This window comes from Akebia trifoliata, chromosome 14 (assembly GCF_017979445.1).
Source record: "Akebia trifoliata isolate Shusen 1 chromosome 14, ASM1797944v1, whole genome shotgun sequence".
Classification (NCBI taxonomy): domain Eukaryota; kingdom Viridiplantae; phylum Streptophyta; class Magnoliopsida; order Ranunculales; family Lardizabalaceae; genus Akebia; species Akebia trifoliata.
This window is the reverse complement of record NC_141388.1, coordinates 12,754,393-12,764,444: the sequence shown is the minus strand read 5'-3', so window position 1 is coordinate 12,764,444 and position 10,052 is coordinate 12,754,393.

The following is a 10,052-nucleotide window of genomic DNA, read 5'->3' as shown; positions in this document are numbered from 1 at the left end:
TTGTTTGTTTATATGCAGGATTATATGTCGTTTATTAGGTGTAGGTTGAACGCCTTGGAATGCTAGCATAAATAGAGGAGGCTATGCCGAAATTTCGAGGTGCAACCTAATACCTCGAGATCTGACATGGGAATTTGTGTTAGCATTTGGCGGGGTGCCACATTTAGTGTCTAATTTATCTGTAAAATTCATGTAATAAGGATTCTAAAAATGACTTCTAAATAATCACACCCACAAACTTTGATTTTTCTAGTCCTGAGCAAAAGTAAATTAAGTTGCAAACCACTTTTGTAAGTTATATGACTATATTTAACGAAAGCAACAAGTCCTTAAACCCCTAGTGGACGAGTTTGACTCATGAAGGTTTGTAGTGAATATACCTACAAAATTCCAACAATATCTAAATCAAACTCAACGTATGTAAGGCAACATAACGACATTTCACAGATCAATCATAGGTCATTTATCTTTGAGCAAAGTTCTAGCTTTTATCCCTCACTTTAGAAAAATCAAGTGTAACTTGAGTGTCCGTATAATTTTTTTATTCTTCTTTAAAAAAATAATATCTTTACAAAAACAAGATTTCACCTCTTAACTATTAAGAATGGCCGGTTCTTCCTAAGTTATAACTATAAACTAAACATCTTCTATGGGATTATAAGAGGTGTGGATATTCACTTTAATTCCTTTAAGGGGTTTTATTTGTAATATTCTGACTTACTCACGTTTTTACCATTGATGTATTTTACCTTATTGAACTATTTGGTATCATTGGATTTTTTTTTGTGCACTTTTTCAGTTTTAACCTTATATTTTGATCTTTTTCACATCTTTCTACTTTATATTTTTCAACTTTTTCACACATCACCATTTTTCTAGTGTTGTTTTTCAAAAAATAAGTAGCTATTTTTAAAGTATCCAGTTTAATCCTATGGTTGTTGTCCAAGTTATACTAAATCCAATTTTGTTTTTCTTCTAGGTGGCTAAAGGACAAGGAAGTCATAGTTCAAAGCTTTCCCGTTTTTTGTATTGGAAAGGAAGGTGTCATGAATGTGTAATTTGGTTGGAGTGTAGTGTAATTTGTTTGTTTTTGTCAATATTCCTTTATCCAAAACACGGGTCCCCACCTTTTTAATTTTTAATTATAAAGACAAGTTTGCCCTTCCTTATGCTTTCTAGTTACTCATTAAAAATTAAATATCTAGAAAGAGTCTCCTGCCACCCAATTCATATGTAAATCACGAAAGAATTAACCTACATCTTGGGGTGGTGTTCGCAAAAGTTGGTGTGTAGTGTGGCAATAGAAACTTTGTTTTTCTCTCTATCAAAGCTTATTTGACTGCTATTTGTTAGTCTAGGACTTCATTGAAACTTATAATTGAGGTTGTAAAATTGTCTAGGTGAGTTTTAGGATTCCATCTTATCCCTTTCTCTTTCAATAATTCAAGTTATCTTTTCATCTCTCTCTCTCTCCCCTTTTAACTTTTTTATTATTAAATTATTGAGACATAGAACCCAATCAATCAAAAAATAATACCCATTTGATGCATTATGGGTATTTTTGGGAGTGGATAAAAATGATTGAAAAATGAGCTTAATTTAAGATTTTTATGAGAACACTAGGTTAGTTATCAAACCCGTGGAGATCATTTTTGTCACTCAACATGATAAAGACATATGTCATAAAGAAATGAAGGGAGGGCTTCACTTAGAGTAATGAATCAATTTTTAAATCAACTTGATAAAACGAAGGTATTGAGCTCCACACCCTAAGCCAAGTGCATTACAGTAAGAAGAAAGATAGTAATTTGCATCCCTATCATAAAAAATAGGAAGCAAAATATCAATTGAGAACTAGAAGCACAGACATCTCATCCAAGGTAATAAATGGCCGATGCTCTTAAACCAAGGTTTTGAGAATGGAGCTACAATTACAGATTGAGATGAGAATTAAAGTTACGTGATTCAACACCTTAGTAGAGCCAAGGAAAAAACAAGGAAAGGATTAAATATAAAACTCATAAGTAGAATGTAAGTTTGGTACCAACCTTGATCACCCAAAATAGAGTATGGTAGGACCTTAAGTTGAGAAATGTAGGACAACAAACTACAACTTGAAAGCGCCCTCGATCCACGGGGTGCGCGGATCCGCTTTTGACCGTTGAGGTTTGGGAGTCGCCACCTAGTTATTACAGTCTAGGAACCGAACTTTGACTCCAAAAGACAAATAAACTAATCTATGAAAGAAAAATACGGGTCCGAAATCATGTTACGGGGTTGGAAGGTGTTAGGCACCAACCCGCTCGGCAAACGCCTGTCTCTACTAATTCCCAAATAAGACTACAATGCTAACAAGACCTAAATAATAATAAATAAATAAATAATACTCACATTTTTCGAACGCAACGATTTTGTTCCCTCAGATCTGATAAAATAGCTCCTCGTGTAGTATTTCTTGCTTTGTTTTATCTCCGAATCTGATCTCTGAGCTCCGAGGCAAGGTATCTCTTTCTTAGATCTAGATTCTTCGGATTTATTTATGGATTTCTGGATGTTTTTAAAGGGCTTCTAGGTGTTTTTTGAGCTAAAGTTGAGGTAGGGGTGTTAGGTAAGGAGTTAGGACTTCAAAATTAAGGTTTATGGGAGGCTATGGAAGCTTTTTGACCTACTTCTCTTAGGATTTATTTTTTGATCGAAAATAGGGTGTGGAGGCTCCTATTTATAAAGTTCTTTAGAAGAATTAGGGTTTGATTAGGGTTTCTTTTAGGGTTTTAATTAGGGTTTTGACTTTAGTCTTATGAGATTGACTTAGTATTTAGGATTTTAATTTAGGGTTTTGACTTTAGTCTTATGAGATTGACTTGATTAGTTTAGATTAAGGTTTTGACTTTAGTCTTATTAGATTGACTTGATTAGTTTAGATTAGGGTTTTGACTTTAGTCTTATGAGATTGACTTTAATACTTTGACTTTAGTCTTTCTTGGTTGACTTTTAGTCTTACTTGATTGACTTTAAGATTGACTTTAGTCTTACTTGATTGACTTTAATTTTTGGAGAACCTTCTTTTATTATATCTTTAATTCTTTGGGCCCCCAGATGGAGGGGTCCTTGAATAAATATCCTAGCAACCATCAACAATTTTGCTTGAAAGCCTGATTGATCCATTTTTTGGTTCAAAATTTTTAATTAATTTTATTAATGTTTCACTTTATATTATTTAATGTTTTATTTATTAATTTCAAAAATTTTAATTATTAAAATTATAAAATTACTGTTTTGCCTTCGGAGAGGACTTTTTGCATTTTAAGTTGTTTTCCAATGTTCCAGGATGTTTTGGAATCAGTTTTTTCATAAGGAATTCAATGGGAATATTGGTTTGTGTCATTTATGAAATTTTTTGTGCGAAATGATCTTGAATTTTATGAGAGGCATTTTCGTAATTTTATCAAATTCTGTGAAAATTGGCAAAATGGTTTACTCGATTTCGATTTGTTATTTTATGTGCTTGAATGGATTTTCCTAAGTGTAGCGTGGGCTCTAGGGATGTTTTAAGGTTAAGGGTATTTTGGTAATTTGGTCATTTTTTAGTGATTTTTATCGTAAAGCTTCTTTTTGTCTGCAAGATGATGATTTATATGTTTCTAGGATCATATTTTCCTAGCGTAATGTGATTTCTATAGTTTTGTCAGTTCGAGATACCTCATCTGGATTTCTGAAACATATCTAGTAACAAATAAAGCATTGGAATAATCATCCATCATTGGGAATTGTTACAATCGGGTTGACGAGTTGATTAATCAGGCGGATGCAAAAATAAGGTAGACACACAACTGACTTGAAGGAAACTAACCAGATCAATCATACCTCAACTTGGACTCAAAATCTATAGCCAACCATGACAAACCTAAAAGAAACAAGAGCTCTTCCATGCTCCAAGTCCCCTTATTCATAATAAAAGATAACAAACTTATCAAAACGAAAGAGTTTAACATATCTTGACACATCTGCCCCAAAAGTATAAAACTAACTTCATAATAGTGTAGAGTCTGACCCATTTAAAACATACATTAAAGCAATCCACGTCTAAACGATATCACATATCTGACCTAAACTCAAACTTGTATCCGATCCCTAACTCATTTTTTATCTAAAATCGAGACCATATTTCCCTTAGTTCATTCTTAATTAGACTTTTAATTCGTATCCGACCAGACCTATAGCACATAAATGATCTCGAGCAAGTACCTGAGTCCAAGTACGTTCTTTTACATGAATAAATACAAGAAAGATCTTATCAAACTGATGGGACGCCATACGTCAGAGATCTTTTACTTCGCATTGATAACCTGCAATACTTACACATCAACGTGAAGTCTCATTAACAAGTAATGGATCTATCTTCCAAAGCATTCAATTGTACCTTAACTGACCAACTCATATAAACACCTAGATCAGTCGTGTGGTGACACGTTTCTAGATTTCGCCTATAAAAATCAATTTATTAAACTCAAAAGGGGGTTGACTGGAATTCTATAATGAAAAATCACTTTATAAAAGTCCATTATTCATCTCTTTCTTTATTCATTTTCTTCTATATGAGTACTATGTAAATTTACAGAGGATCATTGGTAGGCACCATACTTCCCACTTTCTTGGCTTCTACAGTCCTAGAAGCCACAAAAGAACAGAAGAGAGTTGGACCACCATCTTGAAAAGGAAGAGGTCAAAAGATTAAGGTTAAGCCCACCTTCAAAAGATGTCAACCAAGACAACACCAAAAAAAGGAACTAAGGAGAGTGAGATTGTAATACCCTCATAAAAAATTAAGTATATAAACATAATATATTGTGTACAAATACCTATCTTTTCTAAGAATTTGACAAAAAAGCCAAGAGTCTAACCTGATTTATTAAATATATTATAATATTGACCTCTTCTATCTAATATAACTAGTTTAACCTTCCTATCTATCTGTCTTTTTACCTTGTTTATAAATATCTTGAGGATATCTACAAACTGAGACTTTTTATCAATCAGATAAACATAACCAAACCTACAAAAGTCATCTATAAAAGTAATAGAATATCTTTCTTTACTTAAACATTAATGGAAAAGTGGTCCATAAATGTCAGTGTGCATAATGTCAAGAAGTTTTTTACTTATTGTGACTCATTTCTTAGTATGTTTGGTTTGTTTTACTTTAATGAATTGACACATATTGAAAAATCAATAAAATCCAAATTATCTAAAATTTTGTCGTTCACTAATCCCTCTATCCTAGCTCAGGAGAAATTTCCTAGACGTTTATGCCACAAAATGGATGAATTTTTATTTATCAAGTCGCGTTTCAAACCATTATTCGAATGTAAAGAAATTAAAGATTGGGTATAATCAAAATTTTAATTTTTTTTTATAAATCGTCAATTAAAACCCAAATCCTACTAAAATTGAATCTAAAATTAATTTTAACTATCCACATTCAAAAGAAACTATATAATCTAACTAACGAAATCAAATTCCTAGATATGATAGGAATATAAAAAGGTAATCTCTAGATCCATCTTGGGTTCAGTCTTCAATACCAAGTGATAGGTTCCTATAGTTAGCACTTACGTTTCGAGACGATTTCCCATGAAGATGGACATTTCACTTTGCATTGGCTTCCTATTTGAAAGAAATCCTTGCTTCGAATTCATAATATGAATTGTGACTCCAAAATCAATCCACTAAGTATTAGAAGGTACTTTAACTAAGTTTAATTCATAACATACAAAAGAAAAAAAAACATACATTTTTTTTCGAACCAATTTTTATGTTTTGTGCAGTCTTTTTTATGTGTCAAACATTGCCACAAAAGTAGTACTTAACATAGTTGTTGGTTTTCCTTTCAGCTTGATTTGCATTCCTAAGCATTTTTTCTTTTCTTGATGAGTTTTTCTTTCATTTTCTTGACTTTTCTCCTTTCTTTCTTACTCCTTGAGTTATTACGAAAATAGATTATTTTCCTTCCTATCTCAATTAGTTTGTTCATGCTCTACTTATCCTTATTTGTGTTGTAGTGGATCTTAAAGGAATCGAACTGAGTTGGGAGAGAGGTAACGATAAACTAGACTTGAAAGGAATCATCCATACTCATTCATAATGTTGTAAGTTTCACAACTTTATCTGTTATATTGAGGATATGATCTTGAATTTCTCGCGTCTCAACGTACTTCATAGTTGTCAACTCAACCATCAGAGTGCCCGCAAGTGAATTTATCAATAGACTTAAACATTTCTTTCACATTCTTCAAATACTCTTGTGCATTATCTTCATAGATGTCTTGATGTTGTTAATGATCGTTATCATCATAAATATCAAATGAGAAGTAAATTCTTTTGTTCTACCACATTATTTTCAGCAAGGTCTGTAGGTTTTATAGAAATTAACGTTAGGTCAAGATCCTGAATATCTAGAGTGAATTGGATGTGTTTTTATCATTCTGAAAATTTTAATTCGATAAGGATTGGGTTGCTAGATGCATAAAAGTGCAATAAATCGAAAACTGAAATAGAATAAGGACAATACTCTAATAAGTGCCTTAAGTTTTATTTGATAATGATGAACTCATTAATATCACATAAATTTATCATTTGGATCAAAATAGATATATTTATTGCTCACTCGTTTTTGGGTAATAACTAATTTAGTTATCCTGTAAAACTAATATAATTTACATAATTTATTCAGTCAGTTTTGTTACCTTTGGGTATCCAATCCTAGTTTTTTTAAATTCATGTAAATCACATTATCTTTCCCAAATTTTAAATAATGTCTCCCTAATGACCAAATTTTAAATAATGTCTCCCCGATGACCAAATTTAATAATATTCTATAAATTTAGAATATTCTATAAAGCAATTTAGATATTCTATAAATTTTACTAATTTAAGCCACTTTACGATTACAAAATTAATAGGATTTATCCATACCCAAATTTTCCAATAATATTTACTTGAACTTTAGGTTATATTAAAAATCTAATAATAATATTAATATTGCACACAAGGAAAAAAAAAAGAATATTTCTTAATGACAATTGAAGTTACGTACTCACAATCAATAGTCAATGATCAACATAATCATATTATGTTATCTAGAAGGCATGATAGAAATTCATGACAATTAAACCAAGAAATCAAATCTTGTGTCAATATGGAAGGATTCATAATGAAAAAATATAATCTATATTAATAATTCAAAAGACCAAAAATCTGAACTATATGTGTCCAAAATTGAAAACCAAATATCTAAACTATATGTTCAAGATCAAAAATTGAAAACTAACCTGTATATCAAGATCGAAAATCAAAAATCTGAACTATAGATTCAAGATCGAAAATCAAAATTTGAACAATATATCAATATCGAAAATAGAAAATTTGAACTATACATTCAAGATCGAAAATTGAAATCTGAACTATATATCAATATAAAAAATTGAAAATCTAAACTATATATCAAGATCAAAAATCAAAAATCAGAATCATAATAAAAAAATCAAAAAATCTGAACCATATATCATGATAAAAAATCAAAAAAATGTGAACTATGTGTTCATGATTGAAAATCGAAAATTTGACTTATGTGTTCAAGATTGAAAATCAAAATTTTGAACTATGTGTTCAAGATTGAAAACCAAATATCTGAACTATGTGTTAAGATTGAAAAACGAAAATCTGAACTACATACTAACTTAATCAAAATAAAAAAAATAGAAAAAGAATTTAAATATTATAACAACTATCATGTACGAATAGTCTTTAATCCAAGATATAAAGATTCAAGAAACTAATGCTTTGATGCCATATGTTAGATTTTAAACATACAAAATCTTCAACATAACTATTATTCTATAATTCCTAATAGGATAAAGAATCATGCATATATCTCAAGAACCTATTCATATTGCTAAGAATCAAAGTTAAGGTGCTTACCTTGTGCTATAACCAAAATCGTTGATGTAAGATTTGTTAGAGGTGTGCCTTTCGCAATCTATGTGTTTGACGAAGGAAGTGTAAAACCTCAAATCAAAATCCCTTTAATTCTAGACTCATCTTTTCTCTCCTCTCTATTGGGATTGGCTAGGGTTCTAGTGATCGATGGAAATCACTATACTCAGAACTCTATCAATGTTTGGGAGTCTCTCACTACCATTCTATTATGGGGTGTTGATCATCTTATATAGATGGAGATAGCGAGCCTAAAGTTCCTTTCTTAATAAAATTCTTATCCATTAAGGTTTCCTACAAAACTTAAAAGAGTATATTACTAATTCTAACAATATTGGGAGTCTATTTTATAATTGGAATCCTTGTGCAAGTAAAACTACTAAAACCATGAGGTCAATGAGCCACACGAATTGGATTCTAACATAGCATATAAATGAAGCATATTTATATTTGAGAGCTTTTATTCTCACACCAACTTTTACTAACACTGCCCCAAGAGATCTGTTAATTCTTTGGTGATTAACATGATTTGGAGTGGCTCTAGAAAAAGTTGGTGTGACAGTACAATCTTTCTTATATTTTATTCAGAATTTAAATATATTAGGTATAATATATTTTATATGGGTTGGGATTTGTAGACTCATGGAAAGGGAATTCATATATTCACTCACAATCCCAACCGTATAAACATGAAATTGAACGATTGAGATCAGTTATGTATATTGAGAATACGTCATGTGTCACTAAGATTTATCTCGATAGTTGGGTTTCTTGTAAACATGGTTAAGATTGTGAGTGAACATATGAGTTCCCTTTCCACGAGTCTACAGATCCTCACCCATTTTATATATAATTTTATTAAATCAACAATTGTTGGATTAACCTCTCTAATTGGCCTGAAATATTTATTTTTGGAATTGGAATAAATTTGTTTTTGATCAGATGAATTCGGGTTAATGTCAATTTGGTAACAATGCAGTCTGAACCTGATCCATTGGATGCCCCTGGTTAGATTATCATATTAGAAATTCTGAAGTACCAAAGGGGGCACTTGCCTTCATCACAGATTTCTAGAGCTACAAGACAGATTTCTTCACAGTAATGCTAGAATTAAATGACTCATAACAGCTTAGGGGGGATACATGTTGTCCTTCCAGCTCAGCATCTATCTTTTATCCACGTGGCAAAATAAGAATGCGTTCTTTTTCTATTTTTCAAGATCCAGTTGTCTTGTTTCTACTAGATGCAAAAAAAAAAAAAAAAATCTTTAGATGTTTGATTAAATTCCTCAACAAGATATATAGCAAGTGCAATAGGGAATGTCTAGTTTGGCACATAACGCGCATATCGATCCATGACTTCATCCTCATGTCTAGTTTGGCGCATAACATAACATGCATATTGATCCATGAGTTTATCTTCCTCTTCATTGAGAGGTATCCGCTAGTTCTTCTTCCATACTTTCCAATGCTTTGTAATTTTGGCGATCAAAGTTCTTATAAAGGAATCTTGATGATGGAAAAGATCATCAAATGCTTTGTCGACGTGTTAGTCTTTTCTCTTCCTAATTTCCTCAATTTTGTTCGAAACAAACAAAAGGTACAAACAATAGTATCTTTCAAATTGATAAGCCCACAAGTTGGTTGAAAGAGAGGTTTGAGATTGAAAGAAATGTCACACATCCCAAATGCATAAGAATTTCTCCACTCTACAGATATCTATGTCTATTCTAAAAATCATAACCCAGGCACACTTTTCAACAGTCTTGGTAACTATCCAGAGAGACTTCTAATTTTATAAATTATCATTTTTTCCCTCTTTTGCATTCATTCAATTTTTGAGTTCTTATTTGCTTAGTACCCTTATGCTTTCAAGAGATATTTTCGTGTGTCCTTGAGAGTAAAATTCACAGTACAAGTTTAATTGTACGTGTGCATTAGGAGTATTACCTTGTACATGTGTGGAGCATTGTATCTTAGGAGATAGATATCGAAAGAATGTTAGCACATCACAGGAGCAAAATCTATTTTAAGGCTATTGTGTCCAATATAGGCCTCGCT